General features: G+C 37.2%; 1 protein-coding gene and 1 long non-coding RNA gene across 9 annotated transcripts in view; one reads left to right on the forward strand and one right to left on the reverse strand.

Moving 5' to 3' along the window:
- The window catches only part of LOC120426541 (semaphorin-1A), a 308507-nt gene that overhangs the window by 123767 nt on the left and 161065 nt on the right, over nucleotides 1-23675 (reverse strand). The gene's annotated exons all lie outside the window — the stretch shown is intronic.
- On the forward strand, nucleotides 10218-11297 carry LOC120426544 (uncharacterized). Its single transcript, XR_005606714.2, has 2 exons — nucleotides 10218-10575; nucleotides 10688-11297. It is a non-coding gene; the product is annotated as an uncharacterized LOC120426544 (long non-coding RNA).

Below are 23675 nucleotides of genomic sequence, written 5' to 3' on the forward strand. Positions count from 1 at the left end.
AAAAACAAAAACAAAAACAAAAACAAAAACAAAAACAAAAACAAAAACAAAAACAAAAACAAAAACAAAAACAAAAACAAAAACAAAAACAAAAACAAAAACATTTTTTTGTATTTTTGTATTTTTGTATTTCTGTATTTTTGTATTTTTGTATTTTTGTATTTTTGTATTTTTGTATTTTTGTATTTTTGTATTTTTGTATTTTTGTATTTTTGTATTTTTGTATTTTTGTATTTTTGTATTTTTGTATTTTTGTATTTTTGTATTTTTGTATTTTTGTATTTTTGTATTTTTGTATTTTTGTATTTTTGTATTTTTGTATTTTTGTATTTTTGTATTTTTGTATTTTTGTATTTTTGTATTTTTGTATTTTTGTATTTTTGTATTTTTGTATTTTTGTATTTTTGTATTTTTGTATTTTTGTATTTTTGTATTTTTGTATTTTTGTATTTTTGTATTTTTGTATTTTTGTATTTTTGTATTTTTGTATTTTTGTATCTTTGTATTTTTGTATTTTTGTTTTATTGTATTTTTGTATTTTTGTATTTTTGTATTTTTGTATTTTTGTATTTTTGTATTTTTGTATTTTTGTATTTTTGTATTTTTGTATTTTTGTATTTTTGTATTTTTGTATTTTTATATTTTTGTATTTTTGTATTTTTGTATTTTTGTATTTTTGTATTTTTGTATTTTTGTATTTTTGTATTTTTGTATTTTTGTATTTTTGTATTTTTGTATTTTTGTATTTTTGTATTTTTGTATTTTTGTATTTTTGTATTTTTGTATTTTTGTTTTTTTGTATTTTTGTATTTTTGTATTTTTGTATTTTTGTATTTTTGTATTTTTGTATTTTTGTATTTTTGTTTTTTTGTATTTTTGTATTTTTGTATTTTTGTATTTTTGTATTTTTGTATTTTTGTATTTTTGTATTTTTGTATTTTTGTATTTTTGTATTTTTGTATTTTTGTATTTTTGTATTTTTGTATTTTTGTATTTTTGTATTTTTGTATTTTTGTATTTTTGTATTTTTGTATTTTTGTATTTTTGTATTTTTGTATTTTTGTATTTTTGTATTTTTGTATTTTTGTATTTTTGTATTTTTGTATTTTTGTATTTTTGTATTTTTGTATTTTTGTATTTTTGTATTTTTGTATTTTTGTATTTTTGTATTTTTGTATTTTTGTATTTTTGTATTTTTGTATTTTTGTATTTTTGTATTTTTGTATTTGTTAACATTAGTTGGGTAAAAATTGCCATTGAAACCGCTTTGTAATGCCGGCCCCAATACACTTCAAGGTTTTACCCATAGGGTTGGTTTTGGTTTTCGATAAATTTCTAGTTGCTTGAATTCCATTGAGTATTTTCTTCTTTGGAATGTTCAATTTTATTAAAAACAAGAAAAAATACTTTTTTGTTTTTGGTTTTGATGCCTCCTTCTTGAATAATTCCATATTTGGCCAGATTTTAGTTTTAGCCGATTCCAAAATAGTCAGATCGTTCCAAGGATGGTCACGAGTATTATGAATAAGTATGATTTCGAAAATGCCAAACTTGGATACTCGTATTGCGAAGCTGTAAAAAATATTTCAGAAACAACATATTTCGTTATATTTTGATCTTCACCAGGAAACCTGGAACCGGTCCCGAAATCGCCAGATCGAGATGGAGAAATATTTCATATCATCAATTGCAAGAAGAGCTATAATTCAATGTGCAACACCCATTTAAAATAATTACAGTAAAACTAAAAAAAATGCGGTTCGTTTTTATCGTAACTTTTTTCTTTTTGTTTTGGAAAATATAAATTATAGTGTTCGCAAAATTACAAACAATGGTTACATTATGTATTTTTTATTGATCATCGTTTCTCCTTATAAAGTTTGTATGAGAGTTCTTCTTCGCTCTGGTATGTATGAGAACCTTGTCAATCGTTACGCTCCCGACCGGCACCGTGCATCACGCTGTCCGTCCAAGATCTAGAGAAAATTGAGCACATGTCGCAAGGAGCAAATCCCCACACCTAACTGATGAGTCGCCCGGGTACAAGAATTTAGGGACCACCAAAGCTGCGGCTTCGCGTGCCGGATGATGGGGCTCACATGAGGACACTACTCACCCGCTTCTGTCTTAGGTTTCGTTCGTTGTGAAGCCAATGTCACCAGCCACAAGGCCGCCGGAACCTGCAAAATAATATTTGCCATGTGTAGTGGCCACTCACGTGGTCCTGCTCAATACTGCGAGAACTACTGAACTACTCACCGCAGTAACATCGTCCAAGGATCGTCCACTTGCGACCTGAAAGCACGCACGAACATGAATAAAAATAGACAACACTGATCTCGAGAAGCAATTACCTTTTAGAAACATTACCTGCATGAACACTTGAATCCCCAAGAACTTCCAGGGTTTGGAACCTCCATTATCGGAGGGCACGGACATAATCTGGAACTTCCCCAAAAATCATTTCCAACCACTTTGGAGGTAAACATTCTGATCATAAACACACGAGAAATAAAACAAATGTGGTGCATCCATGGTTACTGCGTCGCGACGCCACCCGTTGACAGAGGGAAAATCAACAACAATCAGTGGTTCTAAAATGGTGGAGTCAATGTATGAAAATATGAAATCTTCCTTCGTTTGAACAGCTTTTTCTGCAACGCAGTTGAATTATTCAACATTTTTATTTCGTCTGTACCTCCGTAAGACTTTGACGATTCTAAAAAGCCTAAATATGCCTAAGAAAAAATGAACTGATTTGTAGACACCTACATTCTCCTCCAATTTCAACCAAAAATAGCGCAATTTTTCCAATTTCAACAACAGGTTTCAAACAAAAAGAATGCTCAAATCTCTTCATGTAACCATTCTACATGTTCAAAATTGATCAATTTAGGAGACCCGACGTTTTCAAAGCATTTCATTCAGCCATTTTTGAGTTCTGGGGTCAAACGTGGAAGAAAAGCCCGTATCAGATTTTCCGCCTCCGGTGGTCTCTTAAACTATTGGTGCTAGAACCGAAAGAATATATTTTTAAAAGACTTTATTGGAAAAGATTACATGTATTAAATGGCATTGGTACATCGGACAAACTCCAGCGTAGCAAAGGGTAACAAATCAACCTCTCCATCGGCGAAACTTCGAGCATTTGTCCATCTCGTATTGATCGTATTGATCGGTAGCGTGAATCCCGGGCAGCTTCTCTCCGCCGCTGTCTGTCGCCTCCTCATATGAGGACCGTAGATGACGATAACCCTCAGGCAACTGGCCTTCATCGCCCCTCTCGGCAGCGCAGGATCAGCGGGTACTGGAGACGCCTGTCCGCAACGTAGCCAGTAACGCCAACTGGTTGTCCACCATCCGTCCGGCAAAAAGTCAAGGATCCATTGTAAACCTCCGCAAAACAGCTGCATCCCGACACCGGAGACCACGATTCCGGAACAAGCCTTCGTCCCTTGAATCACTTAGCCGGTCCGTAAAACTTTCTCTGGGCTGGACGAGCCATTAGGTTCTGAACTTCCAAATATAAATAAATAAATAGCATGCCATAGCAACGGATATTTTCGTCATCACTGTGAAGAAAAATCACTGTGATGAAAAAATACTGTGATGAAAATAATTGCGCAGCACTCTAGTAAAGTGCAAAATGCGCAATAACATTTTGTTAAAATAAAAAAAGACCTCTAACCTGATAACAGCAGGAAACCAGGAAGCTTCGCCGGAACTGGACCAGTAATCCTATATTTGATTCGCGACAATCACAAATTGGTTAAACAAGAAAAACACATTATTGTCAATATTCAATGCTGAAGATAATAAATACTTACGACCTTGCCACATTCTTCGGCATTATTTTTTTAAAGCCGTACAAAGAAAACATTTCGCGTCCTTTTTCACTTCAGCCATCTTTATAATTCAGTGAGGGTGAAAAATATACACTCAAAATTTTCAGTACACGTTGAGAAAAATCAAATCAAAGGCAACAAACATGTTTGCCAAACTGACAAAATGTTTGTGGAATCAATAATATGCGATTGTTAAATTTATTAAATTGGTTTTTTGCTTTCATAAACCAAGATATGTGTTTCTAACAAACAGGTTTGTTGATTCAAACTAACATAATTTCCGTGCGTGTGGTCTATTGCAAATTATGAAGGCTCGTGGTAAGTTTTTTTTTACTTTCGTCGTTTTGCGTTTGTTACGTTACATGATAGTAACGAAAAGCTCAAATTTTTAAACACAAGGTTAGTAACTTTTACTGTACTTGATTTAGACCACAACAACCCATAAAAGCAAAACACCAAAAACAAAACAAAGAACTGCTCAGCAAAAAATAATGTAAATTTGGAAGCTGTAATTTTGGAAGGTTGAATATTACCTCTTTTATGATGTAATTTTACCTCAATTTAGACTGAAAAAGTGACATTACACCAGAAAAGTGGTAAAATTACACATTTTCAGAGGTAAAATTACACCTTTTTTCTGACATAAAAGATGTACCCCTTCCCAGATGTAATATTACCATGATTTTTTTTTTCTGTGTGTGTATCATAACATTGCACCGTTGAACCAATTACACCAGCAGATGATACATGCCAGTCCATTTATCACCCAGAAAGCAAAGAGAAACACACACACATTACGAGAAAAGGGACACGCGCTCCAGCAATTCGTCGTCTGCAGCATCCCTTTGGTGCTGTGGAATGTGCGGTGCATGTGCTGCAACTCTGCCCGACGCTGGGGATGCCGGTGTGTGTTGCTGCATTGACAACATCCATCTATCGTTCTGCTCTCCGTTGGAGGTTGGTGGTGCTGCGGATGTGTGTCGCCAGGATGCATCGCATTCTACTGCTGCTGATACATATCTCTCAGGTGTTCATCTTATCGTTGTCGACGCCTGCGAGGTAGTCCACCAGCAGAACACGATGCCTCAGAGGGGGTGGCGGAACTGCGTCAGTTCATCAACGAAATCCCTTCGCTCCTCACCTACAACCTCTTCCGCAGTCATTTAGATGGATAGATAGAGGTGAACATTCCACGTGGACTTGGACACGTGTGTAATCGAAAGGAGTGGGGAGGGTAAAGGGGGGAAGCGTCTGACTCTTGCAACTCTGACGCCTTTCCCCGTGTGGAATGGAAGGATGTCACCGTGTAAGTAAGTTAGTGAGCTTTGCCGTCGTCGTCGTCGTCGTCTTCGTGCAGATATGAAGCAAAGTTTACAGTATCAACAATGATTTATGACGGCGTGTATGAATAATTGAAAATGATAGAGCAGAATTAATGACATTGGTGGTGCTGGTTATGATGATGGTGGGGGTCGTAGTCGTCGTCATACTACGTAATATGAAAATATTTTTCGAACAGTCTGCGCCGTCATAAACTCACTCAGAATTCACTCTGGATACTCTAAAAGAGAGAGAATTGATTGCATTCTGGGTCAGCAAAGTGCAACAGAACCCCGAACATTCTCATCAAATGTTTGTGAACGGCTAAGAAACGAAAAAAAAAAGTTTGCTCATATTAATTTATTTGTCCCATCCATTTGGAAACACATTTTTGTCCCTGTTTATTCGACCCTTTAGAATAATCGTCCCTCTCGTGGATTTCAATTATTTTCATCGCGACAACATTTAGCGGCGACCAGCATAGGATTTTTAATTTGCTTAATTAATCTCCAAACTAGTGAAAGTGTGATGTGCATGACAGTCCAATTTAACCCTTTCAAGCCTGATGGGTAATATATGACCCAAAAATGAAAATTTTCAAAACTAGCCTATAATTTTCGTATGGTCTTAAGAATCATTCTCCCATCATTAGATTAAAAAATATTTTTTTTTGAAAATTCAGGCTCGAAAGGGTTAAAGGGAGCATTAAATCATAAAAAAAAAATGCTGGTTGAAAAGTGAAAGCAACGGTTTTGAATTACCAATTACCTCTTAAAATATTTATTTTATGAGTGTTGAAATATAATTGTATTTCTAAGAATTTAACCTTGAATTAACCTAGTGTACATTCTAAAATTCATATAGTTTCAAAAGAAGATGATTTGAAAAAGCTTTTTGTGCAAATTTTCCATGAAAAAAGAAATTTATTTTCAATATGTTATAAAAACTTCATAGTAAGATGTGAACACCTTTGAAATTAGGAAATAACTAGTGAGTTACTAGTTTTATTTAATTTTGAATATTAACGAAGGTTTTTTTTACACATTATTATAGAGTTTTTCAGCCGATGGCTGGTTCAACTAGCGAAGAAAAATGTATTTTCTGTTACTTTTACTTGTTTACATTTTGCATTTTGTTTTTAATTCAAAAGTGTTATGCACCTTAATTTTAGGGAAAAAAATGAAAAACATTACACTATAAAATGACGTCAAGATACAGTTGAGATACACACGTCATGTTACGTTACGTTACGTTACGATACGTAGAGATACAGTTTAAAAAATATTATATATTAAATAAAAAAATATTAAAATTTGACTCGAAATACATAGTTTTTTCGTTCTTCAAATAAAATTTGTACTAGCCTAATATGCTCAAAATACTTAAGGGCCAATTTTCTTTTAAAAATGTCCAAACTCGATTCTTCGAAGTGCTCGGAAAATTTTCACTTTGGACAATTGATCCGATTTTTTTTTGTTTTCTTATTTTGGGTCATTGTGTATAACCCTATACAACCTCTAGGCGGGCTTCAATCTAAAAAAATCGCCAAAAATCAAATTACAACCAATTTTTGATCTTGAAAAAACACTGGAAGCACTCTTAAATTTCATAATATTTCGGAATTGTTTTATGTGACTTTGCTAATACATTTAAAATGTGATTTTTTTTTAAGTATGGCGGTAATGAAATATTGAAAAAAAGCATTTGGAAATGTAACAAGCAATCCAACACTTTTTCAAGATTTGATCGAATTTCTTTTAACACCTAAAAAAAACAAAATCCAGAGTTTTTTTTGAAAAGGACCAATAAACTATTGTCTTTCATATGTTTATAGGACCTAATCAAAAAAAACTCTAGAAATGTTGATAATCAAAACTTTGGCTTCGGATTATAGAGTTTGGACTGTATTTGTTCCCAATTTAACAAAGTAGAAACAAAAAACTAACACAAAAAAGAAGTAACAGTTGCTTTAAAAATCAGAAAAACCAGCTGCTGCTAACTTTCCCCGTTAAATAATTCGTTAAGCATTGGCACACATCGTTATCGCAAGTCAAACAGAAGTTAACAAAGCAAAAAGCAGGAAGGCGAGCCCATCCTTCTCCTGCTGGCTGTGCGAGTAAAGAGGTTCGTCCCCAAAACGTGACTTTGGCTTATTGCCTCCCTTTTTTCACAGATAAATAGATTGCTGATAACGAAGGAGGTAAACTTTTCTTGCTTTTCCCCGTATCCTTCCCAAGGTTGATTTGTTTAGGACGATTGTGACTTTGAGTTACGGTATAGCTCAGCGCAAAACTAACCGATTGTTGGCAGTTTGCTTGACGGTGTAATAACATGTCACAGGCGGAAGTGAAAAGTTAGTCGATTAAAGGTTCGGTTTCGGGCTTGAAAGGGGTTCCGGCTGAGGAACGGGGTAAAACTTTTCTCGTTTGCCTTAATCAAATTAAAAAGCTTGAAATAATGAGGTGACTTTCTCGCTTAGTGGGCAGGAACGGGAAGCCTGAGATTTGAGCTCTCCGGAGCTTAAACGTATGACAGACGTTTGGTTCTGGGAGCAAAAAAAAAGAAACTTCCACCATCCGAACATTCATCGGAATAATTATGCTAATAAAGAATATAATGGTCCGGGGCGACAGGATGTAACTTGGGGGAAAAGAATTTTGCCACTTTCGAAATGTCATTAAAAAGCGTGATGAGTCAGAAAACGAGCAAACCCACGAATGTCGCACAAAATCCCATGGAGGAGAGGGGGGAGAAGTGATAGAATGCCATCTCGTTAGAAGCCCGGGCAACTTTCTCCTTTCGAGATTCCAGGTCATGCCAGAGAGAACCAGGCAGAATTGAGACCACAGCTTGTTATTATTCTTCGCGGAGTCTGAGCGCTGGTTTTTTTTTCGTTCTCCATTCTAAACAGCAACACCGTTTTGCCAACGAATAATATGATTCCAAATAAAGAAGATAAAGAACAACGAGTTGTAGGGGCCACTGAGCTCAGAGAACCAACGACGACTCCAACTCGATGACTCATTCGCATTTTTAAACACATTTACACGCATTTCGAAACACACCTGCTACGTGGAGTTGTTGACGTTGCCAAACATGGACGAGGAAAAGTATTGAAATTGTCGTCTAATTGTCTAGTGAGGTTAAGTCAACGTTTTTCGCGTCTTGTTAAGTCTGGAATATTCGACAGCAAATCTACACCAAAAGAATGGTTTCAAAAATTGTTTTTTTTTAATCCTTGGTTCAAATTATTGGACCTGACAAAATCTTACTTCCTCAAAAATTGTTCAGATACTGGTCTTGAGGACCAGTATCAAAGAACACACATATTTTAGGACTTAAAAATTGACGCTTTTCATTTTAGAATTTTTCTATAATTTTCTATAATAATTTATTGATTGATTTCGTTTGTAAGCTGCAGAATTACATTTGAAAAATAACAAATGAATTTTATTCCCTTTTAATGCACAAATAATTCCAAAATGATGTGGAAAATATCACATCCCAGACTCGCTTAAGACTAGGAAAAAAATTCTAGGAATTATTCCCTCCTTTCCTTATTTAGTAATCCAAAAAACCCAATTGCTGAGTAAGGAAAGGATGCAATTTTCCTAGAATTTTAAAAAACTTCATCATCCCGGTACATTATATTCTTGATTTACACATCGAAATGGGGGTGTTTAAATCGAGAATCGTTTAAAAAAAGAATGTCCATGACTTAAATTAAGAAAATGACTTAAATTAAGAATCTTTGGAATTTCTTAATTTGTCGGAGAATTTTCTAAATGTATAAATAGTATTTTGTTTAGCTATGTTATTAAAACATTTTAGTATGGTTTTGGAACACCTGGGATGTTCTAGTCCATACGAAACTTCCGGGAATTTTTTGCAATAGGCTTACCAAAGAAACAAGTCAAGATTTTGACAACGGATTCTACCCAGACTGCTTCAGTGAGTGTGAGTAGGCTACAGTGCAATGATGTAACAACTTATTGGGATGATCTGGGTCATCCAAGGACTCCCTGCAGTTGAGATCTGAGGTTCTACCGCTGTAACAAGCAAGAGGTCGTCGATTTTTAACCATGGGACATACCCGTATAGCTTCAGTGAGTATGGTAGACTACTTTGCGTTGTGTTGGGATGGCCTGGGTCATCCAAGGACCCCCTGGAGTTAAGATCTGTGGGTCTTCCGCCATAATAAGCAAGAGGTCGATGGTTTTTGACCATGGGACATACCCGCATAGCTTCACTTTGCCGAGCCAGACAGGAATCGAACCCATCACCTTCCGCTTACAAGGCGAAACCCGTAACCTCTCAGCCACGGTAGCTCGGCCAGTTTAGGAATTTGGTACTTTTTTTATTTCAGTGTATGTTTTTCTACGTCAGTATGATCTAGACGTCTCGAATTTCTCAAACTTCTAGACAACTAAAATACTGTCTAGTATTGTACGATCAGTACCTAGCTGGACTCGGTCACTGGAAACGACCGGCGGCTCAGTGACCGACGAAATAGGCGGCGGGCCAGATGCGGGCATAAAAATGTCAAAATCTCTTCCCCCCTCACTTCGTCTCACCATCCAGCTGCAGCTTTGTTGACAAACAAACGGAGCACGCGGTCGCATGATGGCGGCATCGAGCCAGAATTAGGGGTGATCATGTGATTAAAAATGAAAGTTTTTTCAAGAAAAATAATATTTTTTCGACCGAATAAAAAAATTGCGAGCATGTTCAAACAATTATTCCTGATGTCGGAGAAGTGATAAAAAAGCAAAATGTTAATCCATAATTTTTCTATAAATTGATTTTTTTCACTCCAACTGGGAACCCCTAGGTCTATCCACGACCGTTTCCAATGACCGTGAGAAGATGCCAGAAAATCCAGCTACGAGCTAAATCCACAATATCTCAAAAGTGTGACGTTAAAGACGTCAAAAAATGTCTCATTTTTGAAAATTTCTCTCGTCTCAAACTTTGAATCGCTCCGAAGCATGAAGTGATCTCACTGCTAAGTGACTTAACAATTTCGTGCACACACTCACACAGCCAAACTTTCGCTTCACGCGTGTGAAGTTGCGACAAGCCATAACAAAGATGATTCAGGCTGAAAGGGGCCCGGATTTAAAGTTTTCGTCGTCGTCAGCGGTGCGCCGAACTTCTTCTAGTTCTCGATCACCTGATCCGATATGAGCATCGTCAGCAAACTGTAAACGCATCGGCCCGTTGACGACGAAAGGGAGGTGAAATAAAGTCGTCTCGCGGGAGAACTCTAGTTTGCACGAACCAAACCAAACATGTTCATTCTTGTACGTGACTGTTTGTCTTTGTCCGGCTCAGCCAGCTGGGCTCAGTCGGTGTATGGAACTCGTAGCGCGATCAGTACTTTTGCAGGCGTTCGGCAGATATGGTGCAGGTGAATTTCGTGGATACATTTTTTGTTAATAATTTGTTTAAAGAGTGCCCTTGTGACCTTCGACCTTAAGTGGTGTGTAATTAAAGTGCGTGATTTACGACTCTTCACACAGGTGTTTCCCGGAGTGGCTCAAAATGTCGATCTCGGACAACATCGGCGGTGTGCTGAGCTGCTGAGAGGCTTCAAAAAGGCCAAAATGGTGCTCCCGCTGCTCCCTTGTCGGCTGGTTGAGGAGGGATAATCGCCGGCCCGGAATCTTCTGACGAAACCCACGACTCCCACGCACTCGAAGCTCCTCTCTGCCGGAAATAATACAGTTCAAAAAAAGAAGAAGAAATCCATTCGAGGATAAAGGCTAAGCTGCTCCCCAACTCCACGCACCCCCTCACGGTTCATGATTTGGGGGACACAAAAGAAGACTGTGGGGACAAATCCGGAACAAAGAAGAAAAAGAAGCAAGCTAAGAAGACAAAAGCGCAAAGAAGATGGCCCTCCCAAAGGACATTATCGAGCTTATGAAGAAATCTGGCTGTCATACGGTGACACATCTGATATCGACTATTTCCGCTCTGCTGCTGCTGCTGCTGCTCGTGACAGGGCTTGCCCTTGACTTCCGGCAACGGAACGGCCCTCCCCGCTGGTGGTGGCGGCGCCGGCATGTACGACGGCAAACATGGCTTCAAGAAGCTGATCCAATAAAATTATCGCAGTGAAATTAATTATTTTTGAGTGCTTTTATTTCGCCGATCCCTCCCAAACTCCCCGGCGTTGCACGTCCTACTCCGCGCGTAATCCCTTAAATGTGGCAATATTTCCAGATTAATGACGTTATCGGTTCCCCGCCCGTTGTCGCTACTCTCCGCTAGGAGGCGCGCTGAAAGTGAATTTTAGATCCTAATCCGGAGGTTCGCGAGGAGAGCGGTGGGACCTCCCAAATGTTCAAATACCAACCATTACCGGCGGTGATTTAGGACGATAAGGATGAATAATGACGGTTCCAATGGAGGTTAAATTGTTTCTTGTAGATTATGGGACGATGTTTGCGTAATAATCGGTGGTGGTGACGACGATGGCGACCACAGCGCCGATGATGGTGATGACGGGTTCTGCTCTCGTTTTTATTCGAAATGGATGTGAACAGATTGAGCTTTGGCCGGGAGGGTGTAATGGTGTGATGACGACGACGACGATGGGGAAGGTGATACGGTCGACTGATTGAAAGAAAGCCCTGAGTAACGGTTCGATGCATCGATCTCGACATGGGCGGTGGGATAGTTGGGTGGAAGGATTTGGCCTTCATGATGAATCAGACGCTGCTTTGGCGTAAATCTATGCTTATTTGTCTGCATTGGCAACTTTGGTTTGCTTTATTCTATGTAGAATAATGGCAAAATTTACGTAAAATTTACAGAATTTCGTGATGTTCAAGCAATGACATGTTAAAAAAATGTTCACAATCTTCCTAAATCTCTTTGATATGCTAATTTCTATTTAATTTGGCAAAATGTCTTTTTTTTCTAGAATTTGAAAAGAAAAAAAAAACACCTTATGAGTTATACATAATTGAGAATACAAAAATTAATACAACTAAGTTGAAATAAGTCCAAATTTCAGGCCTAATTTTCTAAACTTTCAAACTAAATTTATCACAAAATACTTAAGGCGTGATTTCAGTTATGCTTTTATCATAAATTTCCAACATATCAAGAAATTAAAAATATTTATTTTTGCAAAAAATTTGCCTCTTTTTCCGATAAGTGGTTTCAAATAAACTTTTAAAGTGAATACTAGATAGTTAACTACCGATTGCACATGTTTTTTGTTCAATAAACATGTAAATTTTCGAGTTTTTTTGCTCCTTGATTTTTTGAGGGAAAATTGGATGGATGGAGACCAAAGCTTTTAATAAAATTTGCATTGGCCTTATCCAAAGCGATTTTTTACATGAACTTTGGAAAATCGAGTTAAGACTTCGTTGATACATTACGTTACACAAAATTTAATCTTATCAGGCTCCTACCCAAGAAACGGCACTTCCGTGCAAATTTGATTTAAATATTTAAGAAACATAAAACGAAGAAAAAGTAAAATAAATATGTATGAGTAAATTTACCCAAAAATCAGGGGACACATTTATTTACTTGAATTTAAATGAAAAAAAAAAACGTTGAAAACACTCGATTTTAAACTTTTCAAATTTCAGTGCATTTTTATTTTTTAAGGAAACACAGATCAGCAAAAGACGTTTATGTTCAGGATTTTTTTTATTCAATGATTTTTGCACACTTTTGACAGAATGTGATACTTTTAGTTTCTAAATTTCAAAAATTATGCTAGAAATTTTAAATTTAGTTTTATATATTTATCATATTATCATAATTTCAGATCAGCAATTATCTACAGTATGGCCCATAAAAAAAATGCGACATTGTTATTAGGTGTAAATCGGGACTATTTTTACTGTTTAAGATGTATGCAGCATGTGTACATGTTAAATAGGTTCAAAACAAACAATCAATGCATTTTAAAACCATTCCCTTAGCATACAATAAGTTACAGCTCACTGAAATTTATAATTTTCCAATTTGCTCCACGCCCAGGCCATATAAAGGAAAACATACTTTTTTCATGATGGTCGATCTGGATAGTCTATTATGGTATTTTTATGGACTTAAAAGTAAACAGCCTTCAAGGTTACTGTTTTTGAGAGCTATAAGAATTAGTTCCACCGAATTTCACGCATTCTATTTATCAGTTGTTGTAATATGTTGTAATAATGTTGTAATTAGGGTAAATATTGTTCCAAAAATACATTCATAATTGTAGACAGCCTGTACACAATTTTGGCGAACTGCAAACAAACTATCATGATTATATCTTCAAAACATACTAAACTAACACCATAATATATAATTCAATTCAATTCAATTAGTGTTTATTAGTAAATAATCAATTTACAATTTTGTGTTTCTTATAACATAATAGAGTTTTGGAGTTCCTTTCAACTATGGTTTACACTATAATTCATTTAGATGTAATTGGATATTCTAACAATGGATTTGGCAAGAGAAGGAAAAATTAAAAAAAAAACCTTCGAGATTTGCTAAGGAAAGGATAGAAATAGAAAAAGCTTAAAACTAAATCACAGTTTGTGTTGTCTGTTGACGTCGAAAAACTTCGCTGCACAATACAGCTTATCCGTTGTAGATGTACTTCATCATCAGCTCACTGAGAGCTTGGAATTGTTCTGCCTTGTTTCGGCAGGCACGAAAGCGCGTGAGCATCTCTCCAGCAAGGGCGAAAAACTCAGGAAGCGTGAAGAGATCATCACCGGTAACATCAGCTTGTCCCGGGGGAGTACCGATGCCAGAAGCGGCTACTCTAGCGTACGAACCTCCCCAACCGGGAGGGAACGCTGGTTTGGTTGATAGAACCGCTCCGCCGCCAGCTGCTGCAGCGTTCGAGCTCGAAGTCTTCGGAGGTTGGCGGGACGCTGGCGCTTTCTTCTTCTTGTCCTGCTCCTCGAGGTATTTTTTCCGCGCGGCACAGCCACGGAAATTCGCCGTGTGGTTTCCACCACAGTTCGCGCACTTGACGCGCGCTTTGTGCTGCTGGGCGTTTTCCCCCAGCTGGTCTTTCCGCGGAAGATTGCACCTTTCGGTGAAGTGGGTCTCACCGCACTTTACGCACCGGGGCGGAAGATTGCAATTTCTTGAACCGTGTCCGAACTTTTGACAGCGGTGGCATTGGGCTGCGTCGGCGGGATTCTTCATGTAGAATCGCCACGTCACAAAGAAGCCGTCCAGTGCTTTGATCCGCCGTAGGTCCTGGATTTTGACGGACCCGCGATCGAAGTACAGGAGGTACAAGGTGTACGTACCTGTCACCGTAGTCGATTTTGAGAGCACCTTTATCTCTCGAGGCTTTACCTTGACGCCCGTCAGGTGTTCTTCCAGGTCGGAGGTCGGGCGGTCCGGATTTCCCTGAAGGACGATCTTCACTGGGACCTTCTCCGCAGGGTCAAATGTGAAGAATTTGAAGTTTCGCAACTTCAACTTCTTCACCACCAAGTCGAAATGCAGCTTCTTGTGGGTAATCACTTGCACAGAAGTTTTGCCAATTTTGAGACAATATTGGAGTCCCTCAAGCAACTCGTCAACATCGTCAGCCAACGTATCCAAAACAAAAATTGGAGGTGGACGTCGTTCCTTCGGAGAGTTACACTTTTTCTGCTTTCCTTGCTTGCGCGCAAGTTCATCATCGTCATCGTCGTCGCTAGCACTGCTGCTGTCACTGGCGGTGTTGTTTTCTTATCCACTCAGCATTTCAAATTCGTTGCTGGTGGGAACGTTGGAAGTGGTTGTTGTCGTAGTGCTGGTGGACTGCTGCTGCTGCTGCTGCTGGCCGGAAGTGCTTCCGGATGCCCGGGTTGATTGTCTCGTCCGTACTGGGGACTCACGTGGACGGTATGACACGTGTAAAAATGAAGGATCGGTGACGTCACCGGGCACGCTCCCGTGCGCGATGGCGGTCGATGCGGCGTTGTTGTGTTTACCTTTCTGCACTCTGCCGGTAGATGAGCTTCGCGGGTTTTTCGAGGCCGCACTCGAACTGCCACGGCCACGGCCGGCCCTTGGCATGCTGGAGCAGCAAACTCGCGGGTAATCACGGTAAATTACGGCGAAAAAATCGAAAAGTTTGAAGAGCTCCGAACACTTGACTGTTGCTGGCTGGTGTTGCCAGTCCCAATGACATAATATATAAAAAATCAGATTGTTACATACATTTAAGAATGGCACCACTTTTACTGTGAAAAAGTGCCCATGTCGCATTTTTTAATGGGCCATACTGTACGCTTCACACAAAAAAATTTGTTTTGTATTGAAATTGGGGGGGGGGGGGGTTCTGAGATTTAAAACAAATGTGTCCGCGTGGCTTATGGTACCCTTATAGAAATTATTAACAATTATTTTGTATTATATTATCATAAAATTAAAAAAAAAATTGCAATTTTCACCCCTATTGATCCGGAAGTGACAATCATCCAGCAAAGCAGGCGTCTTATACCGTCACCAAAGTCAGTAATTCAATCCCAAAAACCCAAAACCAACGTCGCATCCCTCCCCGCCACGGGATGACACTTTTATTGGAGTGTAAAAACAACGATGTTTCAATAAGTTTTGAAAGGGGGCTGGCTTTCGCCGCGAATCTGTGAAATGAGCGTTGAGTAAATTGTTTGTACACGTTTTCGGTGATGAATTTCAAATGGCGAAGGGGTGTTTGCCTGTCAAGTTCATGGGACAGTTCTTTATTGCCGAAGAAGGGTGACAATTTGTTCACCCCTTTTTGAGCGTATTTTTTTCACTTTTCCTCGATGGAGGACGACCGTCGTCGTGCGGTAAAGTCATGATTATTGCGTAGCTCTATTCAATCAATATTAGCACGGGGAAATTGCCAGAAGATTAGCAAACAATCTGAAGCGCAATTCGGCACGTGTTTTCGTTACAAAGTAGCAAAGAGGCTGATTGATCGATGGATGCGCAATACACACACTGTTTTATTTGTAATTTAAACTGGAAAGTTAATGTTGTTGCTCGAGCCAAAATACCAAACAATTGTACATCAATCAGCAATTCAAACATTTTAATATTGCAGCAACTCCCATGCTTATACTAATTAAATATTGATGGCACAAATTTGCTTTTCCATTTTCCCTCCGGGCTGTTTGTATGACAAACAACACACAATTTCACTTTACACAACTGGCCGAATTGAATTTCATTGCCCATCGCCGCCAAGTCTTCATCCCTCATCCAGATTTCTTTCCCCGGGTGAATAAATCCTTGCACGTTTCCATTCACAACGCAAGAACCGTATTTGCGTTCAATGCCTCCGATAGGGGTAATTAAAGTAATTGTGTACAGTTGAGCGCATTTTCCGGTTTTTCCTACTGTGGCACTCTGAGGGTAGTGGGCTGAAATTACACATCAAACATTCACATTTACCACCCTTTTTTTTGCTCTGCTCCTGATGGCTGTGTGTGTGTGTTTATGGCAGGGAAATCACATTTGTCCAGAGGAGAAAAGCCGGTTCTGGGGTTTCCTGTGTGACGTCCAGATGCACGTGATTATCATTTTCCCAGGAGCAGAAGCAGTAATGCGGTAGGCATTTTTTTTCCTGGAGTTTCGCTCTTTTCGCATTTGGAATCGGTATCATTGCTTTGGGCACGCAACGGCAATAATTCAAACAGTGGATTGGAACGCGTGTTTCCATTAGTCAAGTAACAAATGGAACATTTGTTATATTGTACAAATAAAGCACAGTTGTTCATCAAGCAGTTATTTTAAATTAGTTGGTTAGTAAAGATATTATTATACTGCAATTCCCCACGAAAACAGCATGATTCGAAAAAAAAAGTTCTCCGGTCGGGCTCAAAATTTTTCTGGGGGATCCTTGGCCGAAATAATTAGACACGTATTTTTTTGTTTGGCCATTAGGGTGACCTACGCCGTGTTAGGGTGGTCCAAAAAATGGCAATTTTCGTCGATTTTCGCAAAAACCACTTTTTAAAAAAAATCATATCTCCGCGCCATTTAATCCGATTTTAGCTGTCTTAGACGCAAAAGAAAGGTGATTAGTTTGGCTATTTGGGAAAAATAGTAAGAAGTTTCAAAAATCTAGCTTAACATATGAAAAGGTCGTATGAAAACATAAAATGCTGTTTTGAAGGTCTCGAAACCAAAGAGCCTATGTCTGAAAATATTTTTATCGGATTCCTCGAAAAATTTCACATAACATATCAAAAAATGGTGTAATTATGTTTTCAATACTCTGAGATACGATTTTTTGAAAATAAAAACTGGATTTTTTGACGCGCCACGCGCAGAAATGAGAAAATGACGAAAACGGGGAAAAATCGACTTTTTTCACTAAAACTGAGATAACTTGAAAATTTCAGCGATTACCTATACATGTCTGGGAACCAAAATTTTTGTAATTGAAATACGCAACTTTTGGTACCCTAAGATGTATAGGTCATCGCTGAAATTTTCAAGTTATCTCAGTTTTAGTGAAAAAGGTCGATTTTTCCCCGTCAAAAAACCCAGTTTTTATTTTCAAAAAATCGTATCTCGAAAACATAACTTCACCATTTTTTGATATGTTATGTGAAATTTTTCGAGGAATCCGATAAAAATATTTTCAGACATAGGCTCTTTGGTTCCGAAACCTTCAAAACAATATTTTATGTTTTCATACGACCTTTTCATATGTTAAGCTAGATTTTTGAAACTTCTTACTATTTTTCCCAAATAGCCAAACTAATCACCTTTCTTTTGCGTCTAGGACAGCTAAAATCGGATAAAATGGCGCGGAGATATGATTTTTTGAAAAAAGTGGTTTTTGCGAAAATCGACGAAAATTGCCATTTTTCGGACCACCCTAACACGGCGTAGGTCACCCTAATGGCCAAACAAAAAAATACAGGTCTAATTATTTCGGCCAAGGATCCCCCAGAAAATTTTTGAGCCAGATCGGAGAACTTTTTTTCGAATCATGCTGTTATCGTGAGGAATTGCTGTATACACATCTAGCAAAAAGTTAAACGCAAAATTAGTTACCACGTTTTGCTTACTTTTTCTGGACAATTCACCTAACTTAAGAAAATTAAACAAAAGCAAGTTCAACGTTTTGTTTGAAAGAGTAGAAACAAGTGAGAAAAGCACTTGAAATTTTATTTAAGCGATGACTTACACATTTTTGGGTACGTCTTTCAATTACAAAAATGTTGGTACCCGAAAAAGTATAGGTCATCGCTTGAATTTTAAATATTCGCAGTTTCATCTAATCTAATCTAATCAGACCCTAGCGCAGCCAATCTTTCGAAGTGCCTGGAGAGTGCCTTATGTTAGATTAAGCTTAGCACTCTTCTTGTCATTTATTAACATTTGTATTTGAGCAATTCTCTACAAAACCGGCCGATTTCGACCATTTTTATTTTTTGTATTTTTTTATTTGGCTCAAACTTTGTGGGGGCCTTCCCCATGACCAAAGAAGCCATTTTGCATCATTAGTTTGTCCATATAAATTTCCATACAAATTTGGCAGCTGTTCATACAAAAATGGTACGTAAATATTCGAAAATCCGTAACTTTTGAAGGAATTTTTTGATCAATTTGGTGTCTTCGGCAAAGTTGTAGGTATTGTTAAGGACTATTTAGAAAAAAATAGGTACACGGAAAAAAAAATTTCCCGATTTTTTTATTAACTTTTTTTTCACAAAAACTCAAATTCCCAAAATACGTATTTTTTGATTTTCGAGATTTTTTGATATGTTTTAGGGGACAAAAATCCGCAACTTTTGAGCTATAGAGAAACATGGTCAAAAAATCTGCCGCCGAGTTATGATTTTTTGAAAAACTGGTGATTTTTGGAAAAATATAAATTTCATACATAAAATTTTTTTGACCTCATTTTTTTATGCAAAATTGAATTTGCAATCGAAAATTACTTTACAGATGTTTTGATAAAGGGCCCCGTTTTCAAGTTATAGCCACCGAAAGTTTGATTTCAGCGAAATATTTGCAGTTTTTCGATTTTTAAAAATAGTGACCATGAGTGACCATTTCTGAAAATATTTTTTTTGAAAAGTTCAGAAAATTTGCTATAAAATTGTCTAAGAGACATTGAAGATTGGACCTCTGGTTGTTGAGATACAGCGGCTTAAAGAAAAAGAAACACGAAAATTGAAGTTTTCTAAGTCTCACCCAAACAGCCCACCATTTTCTAATGACGATATCTCAGCAATTAATGGTTCAATTTTCAATGTTAATACATGAAACATTCGTGAAATTTTCCGATCTTTTCGAAAAAAATATTTTGAAAAAAATTAAATCAAGACTAACATTTTAAAAGGGCCAAACATTGAATATTATGCCCATTTAAAATGTTAGACTTGATTTAATTTTTTTCAAAATATTTTTTTCGAAGAGATCGGAAAATTTCACGAATGTTTCATGTATTAACATTGAAAATTGAACCATTAATTGCTGAGATATCGTCATTAGAAAATGGTGGGCTGTTTGGGTGAGACTTAGAAAACTTCAATTTTCGTGTTTCTTTTTCTTTAAGCCGCTGTATCTCAACAACCAGAGGTCCAATCTTCAATGTCTCTTAGACAATTTTATAGCAAATTTTCTGAACTTTTCAAAAAAAATATTTTTAGAAATGGTCACTCATGGTCACTATTTTTAAAAATCGCAAAACTGCAAATATTTCGCTGAAATCAAACTTTCGGTGGCTATATCTTGAAAACGGGGCCCTTTATCAAAAAATCTGTAAAGTAATTTTCGATTGCAAATTCAATTTTGCATAAAAAAATGAGGTCAAAAAAATTGTATGTATGAAATTTCGATTTTTTCCAAAAATCACCAGTTTTTCAAAAAATCATAACTCGGCGGCAGATTTTTTGACCATGTTTCTCTATAGCTCAAAAGTTGCGGATTTTTGTCCCCTAAAACATATCAAAAAATCTCGAAAATCAAAAAATACGTATTTTGGGAATTTGAGTTTTTGTGAAAAAAAAGTTAATAAAAAAATCGGGAAATTTTTTTTTCCGTGTACCTATTTTTTTCTAAATAGTCCTCAACAATACCTATAACTTTGCCGAAGACACCAAATTGATCAAAAAATTCCTTCAAAAGTTACAGATTTTCGAATATTTACGTACCATTTTTGTATGAACAGCTGCCAAATTTGTATGGAAATTTATATGGACAAACTAATGATGCAAAATGGCTTCTTTGGTCATAGGGAAGGCCCCCACAAAGTTTGAGCCAAATCAAAAAATACAAATAAAATCCATTTCCGGTTTTGGTAGAGAATTGCTCATTTGCGTGCGGCGTGTCTTAATTCCAGTTTTTATTTTCAAATAATCGTATCTCGGAATATTGAAAACATAACTCCACCATTTTTTTATATATTATGTAAAATTTTCCAAGGAATCCGATAGAAATATTTTTAGTCCTACGTCTCTTTCGTTTCGAGACCTTCAAAACAGCATTTTATGTTTTCATTCGACCTTTTCTAATGTTAGGCTAGATATTTGAAACTTTTAACTAGGTTTCTTTGAAATATATATTTCTAATGGCCAATAATAAATATACGGGTCTAATTATTCCGGCAAAAAATCCCAGAAAAAAATTGAGCCCGATCGGAGAACTTTTTTTTGAATCATGCTGTTTTCGTAGGGAATTGCTGATATAACAAAATATTTGGTACTAAAAAAATCACCTAACAACAGGATCAACTCGGAGCGCGATCTATAGGGACCCTTGAACTTTAACCGATTCGGCTCAAAATTGGCCCAGTTACTTATTTTTATATAGGGAATCGCGTCATGGGGTATGCCTCATGTCGATTTTTTTTATTGTCACGCAACTGTATATTCTGTTAATGTTTTTGAAAATAAAACCATTAAAAATGGCCTTTTTGTTATGGAACACAAACCAATAAGTTGAACACATGAAATTTTCTAAAGGTTCCAGTTTTGTAGCTTTCACCATATTTTCAGCATAATATTCGAGTAATTTTCCAAAATAGCTCATTACCGTAAATGTTTCGAGCCGGACAACAATTCAATAACTTTTTGCACCAAAACCCGACGAGCACACTCATCCTCATCCCTCTACTTCATCGAGGTAAATTGACCCACTTTTGGCCGATTTGTTTGTTCTGCAGCCTGCACAGGGACGACACTTGCGGCAGTCGTCGTCAGCAGTGTTAAGCAGCATGCTGCTCCCCCCCGCACTCCGAGCTGCTGTTTTTAATCGTTTTCCCTCCCTTTTTTTCATCGTTATTATCACACTCTCACACATCCACACTGTGGCGCGGCATCAGATGGCAGCACTGTCGGATGGTTGGTTAAATCGCCGGAAAGGGTGACATCCATAGATTATGCAAAATTGTCGCTTTTAAGTACTCTTGGGTTGTACTGAACTTCATTGAAAATTTATAGCTTTTTCTGTAATTTAACAATCTGATTACAAAAACGGTTATTACGTAAGCTATGTATGACTCCACAGTTTCCAGGAGTAGTTAGTGCAAACTGCTACTGGCTGACGTTCCTTGCTGATGATCAGCATCAGACTGCACCCGGGTCGTTTCCTTGATTTCACCCCTCCAACCGCTCCTAGAATGGTACGATGTGACGATACGGCGCTGTGATGTGTGTCACACTGTCATTATAATCATCATTTTCATCGCTCAGAAGCATAACCGCACCGCACCATTCTGACCCTCATCCTCCTCCCCTCCGGAACATACTATAATCGTTTTTTGAACGAGTACAACGATATACATATAAAGTTATGGGGGATTGAATCCTTCACCAGTATGTCACCAGGCGAGTGAGCGAGGGAGCTGAGAGATGTGCAACTTCAGCAGCATCAGCATCAGTTCAACACAACTGACAACAGAATACAGAACTGCAACACATCTCCTGGCAGGAGGATTTCGTTACGTTTTGATGATTCAACAGTGTGATAGGACACACGACACACGCGACATAATCCCGGTTCATTGTTACGTAATGATTACATTCAGAAGTAATTAATTTAATTCAAATTTATTCCGCGATAGAATCACGGAACGGATTCCGCTCATATCGGACTGACGTGACATCGTCGTTGGAGGAGGACAAGCAGAACGGAAAACGAAAGTGGCTGGCTGGATTTAAATTACACTTTGTGGCAGTTTGGGGTGTCGTCACTTTGGATGACAGAACGAACTTTTTTTTTTCTTCTTCTCCGTTCTTATCCATTTGCGGTTTGGGAATTATGCTCAGCTGCTGGGAGGCGTTGAGATACGACGAGGAGGCCGTTTGTGGCCACGTTGTTGAAATGGTGTTTCTGGTTCGGGGCGAGGTAATTAATGCAATCTGTTACGTTTTTGAAGGATGGAGAGCAGAGTCACGGGAATATTTATAGAAATGTAAATGAATTTACCATTGATTTTGTGAATGCGCTGTAAACAAGATTATGTTTACAACTTTTCTAGATGTTGTTAAAAAAATACAAGACTTGAATCATTACAAATTCCGATTCAACTTTATTACAGCAAAACACATCTTCTGAAACTATATCGATGCCTCTGTGCTCTCTTTTGCTTACTGGATAGGAACCCCAGCAAGCTTAGTACAAGAGAGCACAGGGGCATCGATATGTTAGCAATGTAACGTTTAGGTTTAAGAATTTAAATTTTCAACTATTGTTTCTCAGTCTCATATTATCCGATTTTGATGATTCTAGCTACATTAAAATGAATCTCACCAAGGCAGATGCAAAATAAATACATTTACAAGAGAGTTGGTAACATTATTGGTAAACTGTTCAAGTACCAACTTGTTTTTTAAGGAAGAAAAATGATTTAAATCGTTTAAGATACATTTGAAACCCCCATTACAAATGTTCCAACAGCATTGATTGAAGGATTCAAAGGTCAAACGCTTTTCTCTATGTAACTTATGGTAAATGCATCTATTATGGATAACTTTTTTTGCGATTTTTCTCGAGATCCTTCCAGATCAAATGCAACTAAAATCATCTGAATTGAATTTTTAACTTTTTGGCTTCAAGTATTAACTACATATTCCTATATAAAAAAGAGGCCCGCTGAATCTGATTCCAAAATGTCAAAATATCGATTTTTGGTCATATTTATGGTTTATATGATTTTTCAGCGTTTATAGTGCTGGATCTCCGCTTTCGATTGCAATCTAGCGCTTTAAATTTGGCCTAAGCTTTTACAAAATATCTAAGTTTGAAAACTGATAGGAAAGTACTGCACAAAAAACGTTACTTAATTCACCCTAAGGTGGTTGGAGCCTTCCTCACATTGAGGAAAACATTTTCATCAAAATATCTGAGATCTAGCTCTGATAAGTGATAAGTTAACACGTAAGTGCTCAAAAATAACACTTAAGTGCTTCAACTTTTGATGAGGTTGTCAGATCTTCAATGTGTTGGACTCGTTAGAAAGGTATTTCAAATAAATTGCTACAAATGTATAACATGACGGGTTTTCTTACGAAAATCACACTTTTT

Source organism: Culex pipiens, chromosome 2 (assembly GCF_016801865.2).
Source record: "Culex pipiens pallens isolate TS chromosome 2, TS_CPP_V2, whole genome shotgun sequence".
In the NCBI taxonomy this organism is placed as follows: domain Eukaryota; kingdom Metazoa; phylum Arthropoda; class Insecta; order Diptera; family Culicidae; genus Culex; species Culex pipiens.